Genomic DNA, 20,651 nt, shown 5'->3' with positions numbered 1-20,651 from the left:
TATTTAAATGAGGGCTGTTCCTTGTCAGGTTCGGGGTAAGGCTCACTATGTGTCCTAAGGAAAAAAGGGGGATCCAGGGGGAGGGAATTGATAATTGGGGAGCGTGACGGCAGACTGGCCGGTGTGGGGAGAGACGGCATTGCAGGTATGGGAGGGAAAAGGGGTATGGGTGTGGAAAGGGTTAAGGGATGCTGTCTAGTGACTGCAGCATCTGTCAATATCTCCGGGACGGGGAATAGAATGGGGATCAGGTTGTGGGGCAGAAACAAAACAACCTATCGGAGGACCCTCAGATCTGTCCTCAGACTCGGGTAACATATAGAAAAACACAACATCTCCTCGCTCATCTTCATCTTCAACTTCAATATATCTTTCTGATAGCAATGCCTGCGATATTCTGCCAAACAATTCTGCATCATTCAACAATCTCCTGTCTTTTAACTTGCCCTTTTTTGCTTTCAATGCTGTTGCCCATAGTGACAGTTGTAACCGACCTCCTTTTGGTAATTCTAACATTTTAAAAATCTCCAAGGCATGGCGTACAGCTTTCTTCCCTTCTCTCTCTGCAACTAGCTCTAACACATTCTGTGAACCTTCAGGCCTCTCAACTTTCTGTCTCCTCTGTCTGAACATTTTTGCTATGTTGGTGGTGTCTGGATTACACTAATATGACTATGCGGTGTACGTTAGAGTCCGGCCGGCACCTAAGGCTACACCTCTATACTAGCTGGCAACTCCTCAGCTATATAGTAATAAGGGTATCCCGCGTCACGGAGGAGGGGTACAAAATGTATTCCCTCCGGACTTGATCAGCTGCACCAATATTTTTTATTGTCCTAACTCACTATCTTCGGTCACGTGAAAATCTTCCGTGTCACGGAGGAGGTCGTACAAGAATGCATATGCACATACAAACAAGTCCCGGCCTCCGGACTTGGTCAGCTGTACCAATATTTAAACGTCCTAACTCACTATCTTCGGTCTCGGGAACCCCCCCGCGTCTTTAATTACAGACCGGGTCAGTCTAACTAGCTATATCCAGCCACCACCGTCTTTCCTGCCCTAACAACCGTCCTCTGGATCCCATGTGACACTCGATCCACACCTCAGGGCTGGGATCGTGCTCTGAGCTCCAGCGGGCACTACCCCTGAGTCACAATCAGGTACCTTTTAACACCGATATGGACACACAGCCCGTCACTCCCTCCTCTCCAAAACCAACCACAACGGTAGTGAATACACAGTATGTAACACTTACCCGTGGGGTCGGAGGTGATCAGCCTGTTTGGAGGAGAGGGAGATCTCAGTCCGCGACGTCCAAACCATCGGTATCTCCAGGTCGGTAATGCGTCCTTGAAGGAGCTCCACGTTGGTGCGCCAAACTGTCAAGGGAGGAATTTGCATTGAAGACTGCTAATGGAGTCCTCATTTGGGATATCCAGAGACGGCACCGTATTGCCGTATATCAGTGCCAATATATATATATCCATGTATATAAGACAAAGAACACAGACATGCTCTCTGTTCAGCCAGCATCACCAACTGACTCGTATAATATGATAGATCCAATTATACAGTAAGTAAGCATAAATAACCTTGAAACTAACGAAGGAGAAGGAGTGCGTTCACTCCCCAATTTCTCTCATCCCTCCTACCCTCCCGTACATTCCTTTTGTGTGAACATTACTGATAAGAGTTTATAGCTTCACATTCTGGTTTCATCATCTTTAGTTAACTCCTTCATGATTATACAACTTTGAATTATACTATAGGTCTGTGCAATTGCTACACAGACAGACAGATAATTTTGCATCTACATCTACATTTTGATTTAGTTATATACACAGATATACTTATTACGTTTGAACAAACAAGCTATAGCTCAGTGCCACCTCCACAAGATAATTAATCCAAACATGTGAAGCTCATTGTTCTTTGTGCCTGAAATACTTCTTAATACTTTAGGGGAACCAAACAGAATTCTTGTGGTTTGAGGGGTTGAATAATAAATGACCCTCTGAATAAACTTTTCACAATTTTAAAAAAAAATAAAAAAATAAATAACATTCTTTTTTGCTGCAGTGCATTTCACACTTCCAGGCTGATCTACAGTCTAAATGTCACAATGCCAAGTTAATTCCGAATGTGTAAACCTGCTACATCTGCAGGGGGTTGAATACTACTTGTAGGCACTGTATATTGCAAAGAGACCATAAGCCACCAACATATACTGTATACTGGAGAGTTGTAGCAAATATACATGACTTCTATCTGCGCTGCTGAAAAAAAAAACAAGTAAAAACGATGCAGGATACATGATAAGTTTCTTGAGATTTATTTTTGACATGTTTCAAGGAATTCCAACCTCTTCATTAGTAAAAAAGACACATTACCACATTTTCCTGATGAAGAGACTGGAATACCTTGAAAATCGTAGAAGAAAACTCTCAAGAGTCTTCTCTTGTATCCTGCAACCTTTTTACCGGTTATTTTCAGGAGCGCAGATAGAAGTCACGCATGCTTCCTACAACTCTCCTGCTTCATCCCTAATGTGACCTGCATCAGCTGATATACTCTACAGTTGTTGCGTGACACACACCTAAATCTGGCAAGCATACATCCCTTATCTGTACACAATTGTATATACTGAATATATGATTTTAAGGCCTAGGACACACAGTGATTCCCATCTGCGATTTTTTTTTTCTCAGAATCACACAGAGAAAGCAATCGCAGCATGCTGCGAGTGTATGTGAGAGCCGTATTTATTCGCACCCATACAAGTGTATGGGTGCGAGTGAAACATCGGACTGCACTCGGTTGACATCCAAGTGCAGTGCGATATCCACATCAGCTGACAATGGAGGAGATGGAGATAAATACTTCCCTCTCCTCCGCAGATCCCTCCCTGTGTTTCACAGCTGTGATCTGATCACAGGATCGGATCACAGTCACATAACACTCGGCTCACACTGGTAGCAGAGCGGGAGAAGTGGACCATTAGCATATCGCATCCGATACTCTCGCATTGGATGCCATACGCTCGTGTGGCCCTAGACTTTATACTGCATACCGCCATATAGGCTATGCTTATACAATAGAGATGGCTCACAAGTTGGCCAATTTGGTACTGTGCATAAGCCAATGCAACATACAGTAATCTATCTCTCTATCTATAGAAAAATATGCAGAACCGCAATCAGATATGAAAAAAATACATAGGACTTTTTATTAGCACATGTGCCAACGTTTCAGTCCCATAACAGTACCTCTCTCAGCTTGCTTGAGAAATGCTCTGCTATAGTATGAAACTTTACCACATGGGCTAATAAAAAGTCTTTTGTATTTTTTTCATATCTGATTGGAGTTCTGCTTTTATATATAAATATATATATATATATATATATATATTTATATTTATTATTTATTTATTATTATTATTTCTTTATATATATTTATTAGTGTGTGTGTATATATATATATATATATATATATATATATATATGTATATTTTATTTTTTTTTTCATTTATCTATCTATCTATGTATCGTGGGTGAAATAAGTATTGAACATGTGACCAATTTTCTAAGTGAATATATTTCTAAGGTGCTATTGACATAAATTTATCACCAGATATCGGTAACAACCCATCCAATCTACATAGGCAAAGAAATCAAACTACAGATGTCCATATATGAAGTTATATGTAATAGTGAGAAATAGCACAGGGAAAAAGTATTGAACACGCTTACTGAAATTTATTTACTACTCTGTACAAAAGCCTTTGCTGGCGATGAGAGCTTCAAGACACTTTCTGTATGGAGAAACTAGTGGCATGTATTCCTTAGGTGTGATTTTGGTCATTCTTCCACACAAACACTTTTCAAATTCTGAACGGTCCATGAGTTCTGAGCTTTAGTTCCTTCCATAAATTTTCTATTGTTTTCAGGTAATGTTGTTGGTTGGGCCATTCTAGCAGCTTTATTTTATTTCTCTGAAACCAATTGAGACTTTCTTTAGCTGTGTGTTTGGGATCATTGTTTTGCTGAAATGTCTACCCTCCTTTTATCGTCATCATCCTGGTAGATGGCAGCAAATTTTTATCAAGAATGTCTCGGTACATTTGTGCATTCATCCTTCCTTCAATCATTTGAAGTGTGCCAATGCGATCTGTATGTTTTGCAGCAATAATGTTGCGAAGGTCTTGAGACAGCTCACTGGTTTAACCCTTCATAAGATGTTTCTTGTGTGTCACATTGGTAACGAGACACATTTTTATAGGTCATCAGTTGAGTCAACTTATATTATTTATCACTAAGTGGCAGGATTGCTTTCTAATTACTGATAGATTTCAGCTCCTGTCATGACTTTCCATGGCTTTTTGAATCTTTTTTTCAGCATGTGTGCAATATTTTTTCTCTGTCATTTTTCATTATTATACATCACTAAATTTATTGACATTTATGGTTTGATGTCTTTGCCTGTGTGGATTGGATAGGTTTTTCCCAACATCTGATGAGAAATTCATGTCAATAGCACCTTTAGAAGCTTAGAAAATTAGTGACATGTTTAAAACTTATTTCACCTGCTGTAAGTATCTATTTATCTATCATTAATTTTTTGTGGACCAGGAACATTGAGGATTTCTATAACAGACTGACCAGAACTATAGTAGTTTACTGTAGGCGGTGGTAATGGAACATCTCCTATCTTTCTTTTCCTAATAGTCCGCTCCAGCTGCACATTCCTTGGATTCCCGGGAGACGCAATGGAAGGTTTCTATGTACAAATAATGAATTGCAGCCCGTCCTTGTTATGGCTCCTGATTACCAGTATTAGTTCTATTAGAGGTCCAGTGGGATTATCATCACTCTGTGCCGCTCCGTCCTCTGTAGATGTGTCAGGGTAAGTGATGGCTCCTGCTCCAGAACCCACGAGACCAGCACAATGCACAAATAATTGATGTGGTGGAATAAGGCGGCTCAGAAACAAAATTGTAAGTTTAATGCCAGGTTTTATTTTCCCTGTCCACATAGTAATCACTATGGATTTCTCAGACCTAGAGTGGACATAATGAAGGGAGAAAGGTAAAGCTTTTTTTACTCTCTCTGATAGAGAAAGCCCTTGGGCCCCATGAGCTATAGGTAAGTACAAAATTACTTCCAAAAATATTTTGGCTCTACATCACTCTTCATTATGGTCTTTAATGGTATACCGTGCCCCACAGGAAAGCGGAAAGATGTTTAAGTTACTTTTCCAAAGTTAAGTAAGGTTGGAGACCACCCAGGACAACTTCTCTTCCAGATAGAGATATTAAAACCTTCAAAATCTAATATTAAATTGTATAAAAGGAATTCTAAAATCTATTATATCTAATTCTCAAATTTTATACAAGGGAGACAGTCTACTTCGCACCCCCATAGTCCTCCATGTATAAAGTAGCCCTCATAACTCTCCAATTATTATAATTAATTTACCATAGTTCTCCATGTATTATAATTCACCCGATAGTTCTCCATATATTATAATTCACCCCATAGTTCTCCATATATTATACTGCACCACATAATCCTCCATGTTTTATAATGCACCCCCATAGTCCATGTATAAGGTAGCCTCCATAGTCCTCTATATATTATAATGTAGTCCCCATAGTCCTATATTTATTATAATGTAGCCCCTTAAACCTTCATTTTGTATTATGCAGCCCCATACTCCTGCATGTATAATGCACCCCTATAGTCCATGTATAAGGTGTCCTTCATGTTTATTATGCAGCCCCATAGACCTCCATGTATCATGCAGCCAGCCACCCCAGGCCTCCATGTATCATGCAGCCAGCCCCCCCAGGCCTCCATGTATCATGCAGCCAGCCCCCCCAGGCCTCCATGTATCATGCAGCCAGCCCCCCCAGGCCTCCATGTATCATGCAACCAGCCCCCCAGGCCTTCATGTATCATGCAGCCAGCGCCCACAGGCCTCCATGCATCATGCCTGGTTTCACCATAGATCTGTCCTCACCTCTCTCCGCGTTCCCCCTCTGCTCTGGTCAACGGTCAGCGTCCTCCCATCCTTCGCTCTGTGCTCTCAGCACAGCAGTCGCACACAAGTAACGTCACTGCGCAGGCACAGCGGTAGAATGATAAAGCATGGAGCGGCGCAGGCTGCTCGTTGCTTTATTATTGCTGTGTGGGATGACGGGGACGGGGGCCCGGTGCCGCCGCCACGGATACCGGGCAGGGGGGCCCAATATTAACAGCGGTGGCACTGTGTGATATGGTCTACGACAGAACAGTGCAGCTCTTTTCTCACAGAAAGGAGCTGGCTGCTGATCTGCAGAGAAGCCGCGGCCCCTAACCTGCCGGGCTCAGTCGCAATGGTGACCTCTGTGGCTGCGGTAGTTACGCCCCTGGAACAAGGGTTACTGCAGGTTGTAGGCTTGCCAGAAGATGTGGGTCTTCATGTTCCTTTTGAAGGTTTCCATGGTAGGCGAGAGTCTGATATGTTAGGGTAGAGAGTTCCAGACTATGTGGGACACACAGGAGAAATCTTGTATGCGATTGTGGGAAGATGAGATAAGAGGGAAGGAGAGAAGAAGATCTTGTGAGGGTTGAAGGTTGGATGCAGGTACGTACTTGGAGACTAGATTACAGATGTGTGGAGGAGACAGGTTGTGGATGGCTTTTTATGTCATGGTTAGGGTTTTGAACTGGAGGCTTTGGGCAATGGGAAACCAGTGAAGGGATTGGCAGAAAGCAGAGGTCGAGGAGTAGCAGTGTAGACAGGTGGATAAGTCGGCCAGCAGTTTTATATAAAGCGACAGCAGTGACTGCATTGTGTAAGAAACTATGTCTGCAAGAGGAAGGAGGGACTCAGAGAGTGAGTGTAAGGCTGGGGCCACACGGAGATTACTGCGATCCCATCGCATGACACTCGGCTCATGCTGGCAGCACAGCAGAGCCGAGTGTCATGCTAGTATCCCTGCGACTGAGGTCCGACTGTGCGAGCGGACTTCAGCTGCGGGGGGCGGGCCAGCGCTGAGGAGGGGCGGGACGGCGCTGCGAAGGGGAGGGAGGGATTTCTCTCCCTCTCTCCTCCGTAGCCGGCTATTGCCATTCTCGCACTGCACTAGCGGTACACCAGTGTACCGCGAGTGCAGTGCGATCTTTCTCTCGTCCCATAGAATTGAATGGGTGCGAGAGAAAGACTCTCGCATTACAATCGCATCATGCTGCGATTTTTTTTCTCGGTCCTATTAGGGCTGAGAAAATAATCGCTCATGTGTGCTGACACACAGGCTAATATTAGTCTGAGTGGAATGCGAAGTTTTATCGCACTCCAATCGCACCGTTTTTCTCGCCGTGTGTCTTAGTAAGTTAGATAGGGAAAAGAGGTTGGCAAAGATGAGGTCCAGTATGTAGCTATCTTTGTTGGTTCCTGCCGAGGACCATTGAGTGAGGCAGAAGGAGAAAGAGAGTGTTAAGAAGCTTAGAGACAGCAGATTGGCAAGTATCAATGTTGAAGTCACACATGATGATGGTGGGAATGGTAGCGGAAAGGAAATGAAGTAGCCGGGTGGTGAAGTGTTCAAAAAAGCCTGAGTGTGGTAAATGACAGCCAGTTAAAGGTTGGAGGGGGAGTAGATGCAGACAGCATGCACCTCAAAGAAGGTAGAGCAAAAGAGCTTGGCAGTGGAATATAGGTAAAGAAGCAGTTATCATACAGGAGAAAGCCAACTTCTCCACCATGCTTGTTGCTGAGGTGGGGTGTGAGAAAGATGGAGTCCACCATAAGAAAGTGCAGCTGGAGAGGCTGTGTCAGAGGAGGTGAGCCAGGTTTCAGTGATGCTAAGAAAGAAAAGTTTGTTAGTAATGAAGATGTGAAGCCCCACCAGTGTTGTGTCGATGCATTACCTTCAGGGACTCCACGCAGCTGGATCTTGTCACAGGTAGGAGATCTTCTATTTAGGATTGTCGTGACGCCACTCTCAGAATTGCGGTCAGTGGGGACCGCCACTGCAGGTTAAGGGATGCCTGGGGCTGATGGTGGGTGCAGTCGGTTGTAATAGCCTCCTGAGAGTGAGGCAAGCCCCAGGGCCCTGTGTAAGTGTGTAGAACCACAAGGCGCAGAATAACTCCACACAAGCAGAATGTCTTTCAGGGGTTTTACTCACTGTTGATGGCAGGGTGAGTAACCCGGGCGTAGCTGGGATGAACCAGGCTGGAACCAGGTGTCCTTCAGGCTGACTGAGGGTGGCTACCGACTCGCCTTCCTTAGCCCTTCTGTGGTTTGTGGTAACCCCGACTTTTAGTCCCTATGGGGGTCACCCAGGGAAGTAGCTGCTCCCCTCGTTTGTTTGCCGTTTGCTTGTCGCCTGGACCAGATCACTCCAGCTGCTTGCCTCCTGTGAACTATGGGCCCTAACTGTGGCTACGTGGCTGCGGCTTTTGTGGTGTTGTGGCGTGGGCTTTAAGGGCCCCACACCGGCAGGTTTAGCAAGGAAAGGTGGATCTATCCCCGCACCGGGATCTGCCGCCCGTTTGGGCCTGGTACTCCCTGACAGTCTCCTTACTTTCCACTACACTGCTCTCTCTCCAGCTGTGTGTGGTGTTCGGGCAGCACTACCAGGTGACCGTTCTCCCCCGTCGGTAGTCACTGCGCGGACGCTGTTAGACTGCAACAGCCCCAGGGGTCTGCTCCTGACGTCTGCTCTCCCTGGACTGCTGCACTAAACTGGCTCACTCATGGGACCTGCACTGCTGCTCCTGTCTGAGCTCCACTTCCATGCTCCTCACTCCTCCTCACTCTGCTTCAGACTGTTTACTCCTCCTCCTCTTTTCCCTTTGTGCCTGCCTACGTCACCTAGCAACCAGGCTCTCTACCACACCCCTTGAGTGGAGATGGAGGCTTTGCACCGGCTTCGCCCCCTCCTGGGATCCCCAGGGGTCCTCTCAAAGGTACATGTGTGAGACCTGATCACTATGCGCCTGTGTAGTCACACCTCGGTCAGCCTTCTGGATTACCTGTGTTGCACTGTCCCCAGCATGGGTGCAGTACTCAGTGGTGCCTGACCAGGTCAGGGGCGCCACATTCCCCCTTAGTTATCACCAGCACGTCCTCGGGCTGCAAGACAACATTTTAAAATGCATAAAACATTAAAACATGGTAAAACATTTAAAACCACCAGGTACCATACATCACCACCCTCCACCCACAAGTCCGTTAACCCACCCAAAACCCTCTCACGTTGGCCGCGCCTTCAGCCACTTCTGGCAGGATGTAGAGGCGGCTTTCATGGGCTGGTGGTCTTCAGGGTATACCTGGCCTGGTGGAGCCGCGCCTTCAGCCTCTTCTGGCAGGATGTAGAGGCGGCCTCCACAGTTGGTGCTGACCAGGTACCTTCTTTGTGGTGGAGAGCCAGGCCCCATAAACAGGCATGCTTCCTGGTTGCAGGCGAGCCAAGGCCCCATAAACGGACGTGCTCCCTGGTTGCAGGTGAGCCAAGCCCCTAAACAGGCTGGCTCTGGTGGTGGTACCTCTGGGGTAACTATTTACACTGCGAGAGTTTGTGGCTATAGCCAGTTCATAGCCTTAAGGTTCATGGGTTTCTCACATTAGTTCATGTGGGCACATTTCTTGAACATTAACGTTGCAAACTGGTCAAAACTATAACTTGCTGTACTTCTTTCTTTACTTTATGCAGATTCCTCCTTACCAGGGCTTGGGCCTGTAGGGCTGCGGCACCTGTTGTTTCCTTCATTTCTCTCATCATCGGAGGTAGTCTCATCAGTGGGTCCTTTATCTTTCCTTTCTTCTTCTGTATCTGTTTCTTTTTCTTGTGGTATGGAGACAGCTGGGTTTCTATAGGGATCTCTGGTACATGGCGTAACGTCAAGTGCATACCATCCTCTTTCTCCTTGGTGCATGGTGAATTCCACTGTATCCCCCATCTGTAAGTTCCTTCCTGGATGTCCTCTGGGCAAATGGGCTCTTACGTCTCTTCTATTAACAAAGATGCCTTCTTTTATACCAGGAGCTACTATGAAGCCATATCCACTCTTCAAACTGAAATCCTCTACTACACCACGACAAAGTGGACCTCTAACCTGGGATTTGGCCCTTCTCAGGAACCATTTCTCTTCCAAGTCTCTGGCCATGACTTCGTCTTTCTGCTCTGGAGACTGCGGTGCAGGGGAAAGCTTGGTTCTGCTACGGCGCCGTGTCCTACGGGCTGGATTCTGCTGGGCTGTTACTTCACTGCCTGCAGGCCCCCAGGTGAGGTTTCTGGACAAATCTTCCTCCCAGCGGGAGTATGGCAACATCTCTGGCTCTGGGCATGGATCCACTGCTGATGGCTCCGGGGTCAGCTTCTCAGCTTCCTGGCCTCCTATCCCCCTTAGTTCTTCTGAGCACTCCTGTTGTGGCAGCGCTGGGGATGAGTGTTCATCAGCAGGCCCGGGCGGGGGACTCTTTGGCGTGGTTGCTGCAGGAGTCGCCTTGGGGGTGTGCGGAGGGAGCAGATACCGGTCCACCATCTCCTGTGGGAACTGGGCCTCTAGACCAGCCTTCAGCTTCCAGTATTCGGGGTCCTCTCCTATCAGGGACCTCCTAGCAGGGACTTCCTTAGACTGGGGAGCGGTGTCTGCTCTGGCCTTGCAGGCCGGGGTAAACAGAGGTACATTCTTGTCTTGGCGGGCCGCGCCTGACATGGCGGCGGCCTGGTCTTGGCGGGCCGCGCCCTGCATGGCGGCGGCCTGGTCTTGGCGGGCCGCGCCCGACATGGCGGCGGCCTGGTCTTGGCGGGCCGCGCCCTGCATGGCGGCGGCCTGGATCAGCGTCGCTGTCGCAGTCTTAGCGGGCATCGCTACTGTGGCCGGTTCTTGGCGGGCCGGGCAGGGCATCGCTGCGGCGGCCTGAATTGGCGTCGCAGCTGCGATGGGATCTGTGCAGGCTGGGCTGGGCGTCGCTGCAGCGATCGGAGCTTGGCGGGCCGGGCAGGGCATCGCTGCTGCGGCCTGGTCCAGCGTCGCCGCGCCGGGCGCCTCTTCAGGGACCGCGGGCGTGGCAGCAGGGGTCGGGGCACTCGCGCTGGCAGGGGCAACACTGGACTCACCCATCGGTGGCACCATCGGGGTCTGAGTCGTCGCCGCTCGGTCTGGCACTCGTCGCGCAGCTTTTTCCTCATAGGCCTGCACCGCGGCAGCCATCTCCAGAAGCTCCATGCGTTCCTCTCTGATCTGCTCCACGACCCGGGTCTCCAGTCGGTCGCAGAACTGGGCAAGCTCCCGATACCACCAGGCAGCGGAGCCTGGTTCTGGGTTTCTGCGTTCAGACGCCATTTCCTCTGCGCCTTCTTCTGCACGATTTCCCAGCAGTGGACTCGTCGCTGCCTCCAGTAGCAGGCTCTTCAGTTTCTGCTCTGCCTCTTCCAGCAGCAGGCTTCTGGCTCCCTTTCTGTCCCGACGTCTCTGAACGCCTCCGCTCTCTTCACTTGCGAGGTCAGGACTCTGCAGGGGATCTCTGGGTAGCCACACCTCTTCGTGGGCGGTAACTTCTCCCAGCGCGGGCTGCTGTTGTTTTTCAGCGCGCTTTTCATGGTGGCAATATGGCGGCGCTTCCAATTTTCCAAGCGGACCGCCCAGGCACATGGTCACCTGTCTGGACAGGTCTAGTCCTTATCCTGTTCGTGACGCCAGATGTGAAGCCCCACCAGTGTTGTGTCGATGCATTACCTTCAGGGACTCCACGCAGCTGGATCTTGTCACAGGTAGGAGATCTTCTATTTAGGATTGTCGTGACGCCACTCTCAGAATTGCGGTCAGTGGGGACCGCCACTGCAGGTTAAGGGATGCCTGGGGCTGATGGTGGGTGCAGTCGGTTGTAATAGCCTCCTGAGAGTGAGGCAAGCCCCAGGGCCCTGTGTAAGTGTGTAGAACCACAAGGTGCAGAATAACTCCACACAAGCAGAATGTCTTTCAGGGGTTTTACTCACTGTTGATGGCAGGGTGAGTAACCCGGGCGTAGCTGGGATGAACCAGGCTGGAACCAGGTGTCCTTCAGGCTGACTGATGAGGGTGGCTACCGACTTGCCTTCCTTAGCCCTTCTGTGGTTTGTGGTAACCCCGACTTTTAGTCCCTATGGGGGTCACCCAGGGAAGTAGCTGCTCCCCTCGTTTGTTTGCCGTTTGCTTGTCGCCTGGACCAGATCACTCCAGCTGCTTGCCTCCTGTGAACTATGGGCCCTAACTGTGGCTACGTGGCTGCGGCTTTTGTGGTGTTGTGGCGTGGGCTTTAAGGGCCCCACACCGGCAGGTTTAGCAAGGAAAGGTGGATCTATCCCCGCACCGGGATCTGCCGCCCGTTTGGGCCTGGTACTCCCTGACAGTCTCCTTACTTTCCACTACACTGCTCTCTCTCCAGCTGTGTGTGGTGTTCGGGCAGCACTACCAGGTGACCGTTCTCCCCCGTCGGTAGTCACTGCGCGGACGCTGTTAGACTGCAACAGCCCCAGGGGTCTGCTCCTGACGTCTGCTCTCCCTGGACTGCTGCACTAAACTGGCTCACTCATGGGACCTGCACTGCTGCTCCTGTCTGAGCTCCACTTCCATGCTCCTCACTCCTCCTCACTCTGCTTCAGACTGTTTACTCCTCCTCCTCTTTTCCCTTTGTGCCTGCCTACGTCACCTAGCAACCAGGCTCTCTACCACACCCCTTGAGTGGAGATGGAGGCTTTGCACCGGCTTCGCCCCCTCATGGGATCCCCAGGGGTCCTCTCAAAGGTACATGTGTGAGACCTGATCACTATGCGCCTGTGTAGTCACACCTCGGTCAGCCTTCTGGATTACCTGTGTTGCACTGTCCCCAGCATGGGTGCAGTACTCAGTGGTGCCTGACCAGGTCAGGGGCGCCACAAAAAGATCATGGATGTATGAAAATGTATTGCAGATAGAGTGAGCATTCCATAGAGCTCCTGTTAGAGTGACTGGGGACGTAGGGGCTGGGTAAATGAGTATGAGGTTAGAAAGGTTGCGGAAATTTGTGATAGATCGTGGATGGGAGTTAGAAGTGACTGTGGAGATATAGTGAGGATTTGGAGAGATATCACCAGCAGTGAGGAGAAGCAGAATGAGTTAGTAGGTGGGACAGGCGAGGCCATGAGGTGGTTGTGTGTGTTTGGAGACAAAGGATTTTATGTTGAGGAACTGATCTGAGAAGGAGGTAAAACAGATGGGGAGGATGGGGGGAGAGAAGACCAGTTCATTACCAGGTGTAGTAGGCTTTAGTAGACAGTGAAGTCTTATAGGGGTGATAGTGGAAAGAAACAGAAACATTGTCTGCAGTGACTATGTATCCAGTTACATTCAATTGCCTTCTGGTTCACTTTTGGTCTAATTCTTTGCAGTACACCTAAACGATGCACTTAGACCACATCTACGCAGACTAGATGCACACACTATATATATATATATATATATATATATATATATATATATATATATATATATATATATATATATATATATATGCTTAGAGATCCATTCAGGTGTGAACCAGAGGGGAGGGGACTGTAGTCATCTCAATCAGTTGACCAAAGCTAATGGCCAAAAAACTCTCAAACACCATTTCTTAAAAACGATGCTGTTACAAAATTAAGAAAATGTTTCAGAATAAGACAAATAACAAAAAAAAGCCCAGAAGAAAAAAAAAACAATGAAAAATACCATAAAAATAGAGTGATTCCTGAGGCAGTTTCACTTGGAAAGCAAAATTTTAATGGAAAAAGATACAGTGTGAACAGTGAAAAAGATGCAGTGTGAATAGTGGAGAGTGGAGAGCTTGCTCCCCGGTTCTGGATGGGTGCATATGATACAGAGATGTCATGTCCTCAAACAGAAACATAGTCACCAGACAGCATGCAATGAACCAGAAGCTCATAAATCTTTCTGCTTGAGGGTACAGTGATTCAATGTTATAGATATATAGACATTTACTAATTTACGTTGGTGACTCCCCCCATTTTTTGGGGGAAAAAGGCATAGGACCCCCCCATTTTTGATATCCAGACAAAGTAAAGCAGACAGGTAGGGACTGGTATTATCAGGATAGGAGGAGCCATGGGTATTGGACTGCCCAGTCTAAAAATATTAGCCCCCAGCGGCCTAGTATTGGCATATCACATTAAATGTGCTAATCCTAGCACGTTACTCTGCTCATACCGATTGCCCTGGTGTGGTGGCGATCAAGGTAATATGAGGGGTTGATGACAGCTGTGATTTGTCAGCTGCTATCAAGCCCTAGATAAGTAATAGGAGGTGTCTATGAGACATCCCCATTACTAATCCTTTAAGTGAAAAGAAATAAAGTACAAACAACAACAAAAATTCTTTCTTTGAAATAGAATACACACACCCTCTTTCACCCCTTTATTAGCACCCAAAACACCCTTTCAGATCTGGTGTAATCCTTAAGAAGTCTCACGATGATACTCAGCTCTGCTACATCCAGAGCCTGCAGGGAGGGAAAACATGTCCACTCTCTGCAGGCTCTGGTAATCACTGACAGTAACGGGGTGACCCGGCTGTGAGCAGGTGACATCACTCAGTTCAGCATAGGTCACACCCGGGCTCCCCAGAAGCTTTGATGGCTCTGGAGTGCCCACAACCTAAAAACGTGCTGATTTGGCAGCTCTGCAATATTTTAACAAGCTTTATTCGGGTGATAAACCCGAATAGGAACTGAACGTTCAGTGAAAAGTCCGTGTTTGGGGTTCAGCACCAAACACAAGGTGTTCTCGGTACGGACCCCGAACTTTACAGTTCTGGTTCGCTCATCCCTAAACTTGACATATGGTCATAAAGCTTTATATCAATATATCTCCCTTTCTATATATAGGACCTAATTCATTATTGTGCACCTTTTTTGTGCCTATTTTTGGTGCCTTTTTTGTCTGTTTTTCATTTACGCCTTATTCTTCATTTACTTTGCCCTCTGTATAAAGTAATTTATATACAGTATGTTCACCAGTTTTCTTTTATGTTTGGGTTTCCAGATGTTTGCACCAAATTAATAATTTGCGATTTTTCAAATAGTCACAACACTTATCACAAATGTACTCCAGTCCCCCCTCTGGAGTGATTTCATGTACAAAACATGACATGGTTGTCATGATTAAGGGCTAGCTTCATGTCAATCCTGAAATGCGTAGACCTTGTCTACATACTGAACTTTTATCCACTGCATTGTTTTTAATGGAATTTTCCACAATAAAGCTTCAGAGTTTTTCCAAGACGGTTGCTGGCTTTTTCAACTTCTCTTGATTTAATGTACCCCTGTTCCCCCCCCCCCCCCACACACACTATTTCGCAACAGTTTTTGAATCATTTGACTTTATGTGCTAGGAAATTAAAAAGTAAAGGCCAAAAAGGGTCCAAAAAAAATTAAAGACAATTTTTTTTACTTTGTCCAATATTTATGACCCATATGCGCTAATTTGAAAAATCTAGTACTAAAAATCCAAAGAATCCTACAATGTAAAACAAACAAACAAATGAAAAGAAACCTGCAAATGATGAATTGGGGCAATAGTATTTTATCCTGCACGTACCTACCAAAATGTTACAGTAATTTCTTTTCTGAAATAGTGAGAGCCAGGCACTAACTGCCGACAAAACCTGACAAGAAAGACTCTGGATTTATGAGCTTCTGAAGCTGTAATGTTTGCAGTGGGACACAGATTTCACCCCCCCCCCCCCCCTCTACCGGCAGCTCAGATAGATGACAAATATTTAGTTCACTGCTCTTCATTTATTCCCCCTCCCCCGCTTAGCTGAGACACAATTTATGCCAATAAATAAAATGTGCATTCACCATTCTGGACAATATATGGGGCCGATCATCCATCTTGTTATATAGGGGAGGGGGTTATTACTCCCCCCACGTAGCCGCAACCACAATGTATCTGTGTGCAGACCGGAGGGTGTCGGCTCCTGTGAGTCGTCAATTTCTTAATTGATTCATTTACCTTGAAGGTTAATGTATTCAGTCCTCGTCCAAAGATTAATATCCACTTAAGATATTTGCAAAAAGAAATCGGGGGATGGGCGGGGGTGTTTTTTTCTGTCTGCACTCCGATCTTAACCTTTAAGATTAGTGCGTTTCAGCAACTGCGGGAGTTTACGGTGTGTGATCAGCGAGATTAATATCAGGTGACAACTTTTATGTGAAGGTTTTGGTATTTTCTAGGTTTATGTTCCCAATTCATAGTGTCCTTAGAAGTAAAGTAAAAAACAACAACCAAGAATAATAAAATGGAAAGAAAGAAAATAACAAAGGTCTGAAGTTGAGGGAGAACTCTATTCAGTGGATTTTTTTTTCTTAACGCCTTAAAGATTAGACAATTTGTTGGTATATCAAAATATATAACCCTTTAAAACACAATTTTATTAATAACTATTAAAATCCACAACCCTTGTGCAAATATTTAGAAGGGAAAAATCAAAGGGAGGAGGGTCCTAAAATCGATTGGCAAGCCTTATATCAAGCCTCCTGATGATCCGTGGCCGGAGAAACGCGTTGAGGCGAATCCGGGGCATTTCTAGGACACGCACATGACCCCTTATACGATAAGTGTTTGACTACCTCTTTATGATGAACCTGGATGACCTTACCTGGTTGATTACTGTTATGCATTTGCACTTTATATGCATTTGACACTTTATTATCTATATGAGCAGTCTGACTGGGCGTATCAGTTAGCACTTGAAGCCAGGCCTTGTTCATATTTCTGCACATCATATTGCACTATGCACTTTTTTCATGTACTTTATTTAATATGCATATCAATCAGTGTTTTTTGAGTATCTATTGTATGTATCTAAAAAATCGTTGATACTCCTGGTCTCTGGGGCTATATAGCTATACATCCATTACATCGGATGTTTTTGGATTAAAGCATTACCCAAGAGTTATCAGTAACAGTTGAGGTTAGTCTGATCCTGGTGGTCATGTACGGTTGTTCCAGCTTCTCTGTCCACTAAGGTTGAATGTACCCTACCCATGACCCTGTACTCTATCTATCATTCACCACTATATTGAGGGTCTATTCAGGGATTCCATAGGGTCAGCCACCACTGAGTGGGGGCACCATTTTCAAAGATATCAGGGTGCCGACCCCCGCGGTGGGTAGTGGACAGGAGGGAGGTGTATCGGATAGGGCGAGTATCTTACCCTCCTCCCTTTCATTTTTCCCTTCTAAATATTTGCACAAGGGTTGTGGATTTTAATAGTTATTAATAAAATTGTGTTTTAAAGGGTTATATATTTTGTTATGCAACACCCCCTTTTCATATAGATTAATTTGTTGGTATATGCAACAGACAAGGACTTCTTTATATATGCGAAAGGGTGTTGGTATATGCAACAGACAAGGACTTCTTTATATATGCGAAGGAGGACTTTATGCTGATCTAACAGTAGATCGCGATGTTGTGTAAAGTTTCCTTACTCACTGTATTGTAAAAAGTCTTTTGTTTTTCTTCCTGGTTTCACTTTCTCTTTCTGATAGAATGGCTGTATGACTGTGCTTATTATTACCTCATGTTCTCGCAGAAGTCAAGAGTTTATTATCCCATGTAATCTGCTCTGTGAACTTTCTTCTGCAACTGGGAAGCTAGAAGCTGTGCAACACAATTTACATTTTTCGAGTTTTTAAGCCAGTCCGTGATTATAGTACATTTCTTGTGGTGGCACATGTAAGCTGAAAAATGTGCCAAATTCATTAAAAGGCAAAAGCTGTTTTAGACCACATTCACACATCAGTATTTTTGCATCAGCGTTTGCCAAAGTCAGGAGTGGAACTTACAGAGAATAACTATCATTGAAAGATTCACCTGTTTTGTATTTTGGTGTTTGGTTCTGTCCTGGTTTTGGCATAAAAATACTGATGTGTGAATGAGGCCTCACACTGTAATGTGTCTCATGTAGATGTGTATGAGGTTGGGCTATGAACAGGTAAAAGGTTTATGTAGAGTAGCGGGGTGGGCCCTGTGGAATCAATTCCTCCTGTGGGCCCGAGGCACTCCAGTTCGACACTGGATACAGCTATCTTATTGTTATCCCTTTTTCATAAATGGTGTCATGTACACTGCAGATCAAAATTAGAGAACAACACACAATTTCCTAAATGTTGCGGTCATTGTGTAGTCCTATGTCCTAACATGAGTAAACGCGCAGTATTTTAAGCTTATTTCATAAACTGAATTTATTGTAAAGCACAAAATAAAAATGTAAATGAGATAAATGAAAAAGAACATTGATCAAAATTAGAGAACACTTTCAGATAACTGCAAGTTATTGGCATTGATCTGGTACCTGGTGCTAATTTTTTTCATTATCTGACAAACCCTATTTAACTGGCAGCCTAACTTTCCAGATGGCACTTAATTTGCAAAAATGCTGTGCCGTTCCAAAGTGACTGAAACTCCCCGGCAGCAGGTTGTCGAGATGAAGGCCAAACGGGTTACCCTATCAGCCACAGTAAGAGAAGTTAGTCATTCCAAGTCTGTGATTTCAAGAATATTGCATCTTTACAACATCACAAACTCTTTCAAGTCCCCCAAGAAGGCTGGTCACCCTCAAAAGACAAATGCAAGAGAGAACAGGATAATGTGGAGAATCTCCATGGGTAATTGTTTCAACACTGCAGGTGGAATTGCTCGCCAGTTCAGCACTGAACAGGGTAAGGATCTGTCTGGTTATCCAGTGTCACGACGTTTAAGAGCATTTGGACTGACCAAACCTCTCGTTAGCAGAAAGAATGAAAAGGTTAGATTCACCTTTAGTGAGGGGCAAGTTGTGTGGACAGAGGAGAAGTGGTCCATAGTTCATTTTAGCGATGAAAGCAAGTTTAATTTATTTGGGTCTAATGGGAAACATTGTTTGTCGACAAACTTGAAAAAACTGAACCCGAAGTGTGTAAAGAAGTCAGTGAAAGGTGGTGGAGGAAGTGTCATGGTTTGAGGAATGTTTTCTGCAGCCGGAGTAGGACCTCTCATACAGCAAAATGGCAGAGTGAATGCAAATGTGTATCAAAACCTTCTTCAATAACACGTGCTTCCTTACTTGCATTCATCACTTAATGAGCCAGAAAGTTTCATGCAGAACAGTGCACCCTCTCACACAGCAAGACGCGTAAAGCAGTTCGTGGAAACAGAAAAGAATGAAACAATGAAATGGCAAGACCAGAGTCCTGATCTAAACCCAATAAAAAACCTCTGAAAAATCCTTGGTGAAAAAGTTATAGCCAAGAAACCCACAACAGTCAAAGAACTGTGGAAGAGACTGGAAGAAGAGTGGACCGAAATGACACCAGAGCAGTGTGAGAGACTAGTGATGTCCTGTGGCCGCAGATGTGCTGAAGTCATTCACAGCAAAGGCCTGTATACTTCCTACTGATTGGTGACTGTTGTACAATAGTTATAATCTTTCTCTGTGCCTTAGTCATTGCTCTTCTCTAATTATTATCATCACATTTTGTGCAAAATAAAGGTTTTATGTTGATAAACTTTGGTTCTTTTGTAAAACACTGTTCTGGTGGCATAGTGTACCCCTTACAATAAACCTTGAAATGTTAATCAACGTAGATTACATTATTTCAGAAAAAAAACAAGTGATCATACATTGTTCTCTAATTTTGATCTCCGGTATACATTGCCATCGACTTTGATATAATTTAGCTAGGTGGATGGGACAAGATGTGCACCTGTCCTTTCACATAAAGCATGTGGAAAACCATGGTCTTGCTGGCTTCATCCCCAAATGTAAGTAATATTATCAGGCTCTGTCGCAATTATCCTGCTCTGTAACTTGCCATATACTCCTTTCCATTTGACAGTTTATCTCCATCAGCATTTTGCCATCACTATAGGTGCTGGAATTTTTTTCCTTTCCTTTACTTCACTGCATGCAGTTCTTCGGCCATTATAACATAATCTGAGCTGAAAGACAGATTCTGGATTATAAATGTATGCAATATGACAGAGATTCGCATCCACTTTGTATAATCCATCTTGGAGTCTCTGCTGCTAGAGATGGATGTCACTTTTTTTATATCATGGCTGTTATATCTAGTCAATGGACAATAAGAGGCACTGAACCATCCAAAAAAGCATATTAAATATTGCCATATAACATCCAAATAAATGCCATGCAGGAGCTAGATACACGGGATCACATAGCATCAAGGTAGATCCATAAAGTCTGTAGATAAATGGCTTCATAGCATCTATGCCAGCAATCCTGGTGGTCTAGGGAATAGTGGGGATCCTTCCCTAGTCATAGCTTTTGGCCAGTAGTTTACATATACACAGTCTAGTTAGTCCCTGTAATAGCTGAATTCTGATTGCACAGAAGTAATATGATGCTCCTGGGAGCCTAATCTATAGCTGCACCCTGACCCCCAAAATGCCAATTATAATATTGGTATATGGATAATTCTTTCGGTCTATATATAGCGCAATGAGGACATTTGCTGGTAATAGTTTTTTAAACTTTATTAATTAGGCACTCCTATTATTACAACGCGTTTCAGCAGAATTGCTTTCATCAGGTATAATAGGAGCAGTATAAAAGGAGCAGTATAAAACTTCTTATAT

The sequence above is a fragment of the Anomaloglossus baeobatrachus genome, chromosome 5, assembly GCF_048569485.1.
Source record: "Anomaloglossus baeobatrachus isolate aAnoBae1 chromosome 5, aAnoBae1.hap1, whole genome shotgun sequence".
NCBI lineage: Eukaryota > Metazoa > Chordata > Amphibia > Anura > Aromobatidae > Anomaloglossus > Anomaloglossus baeobatrachus.
The sequence above is the reverse complement of the archived record's forward strand: the minus strand, read 5'-3'. Positions refer to the sequence as shown.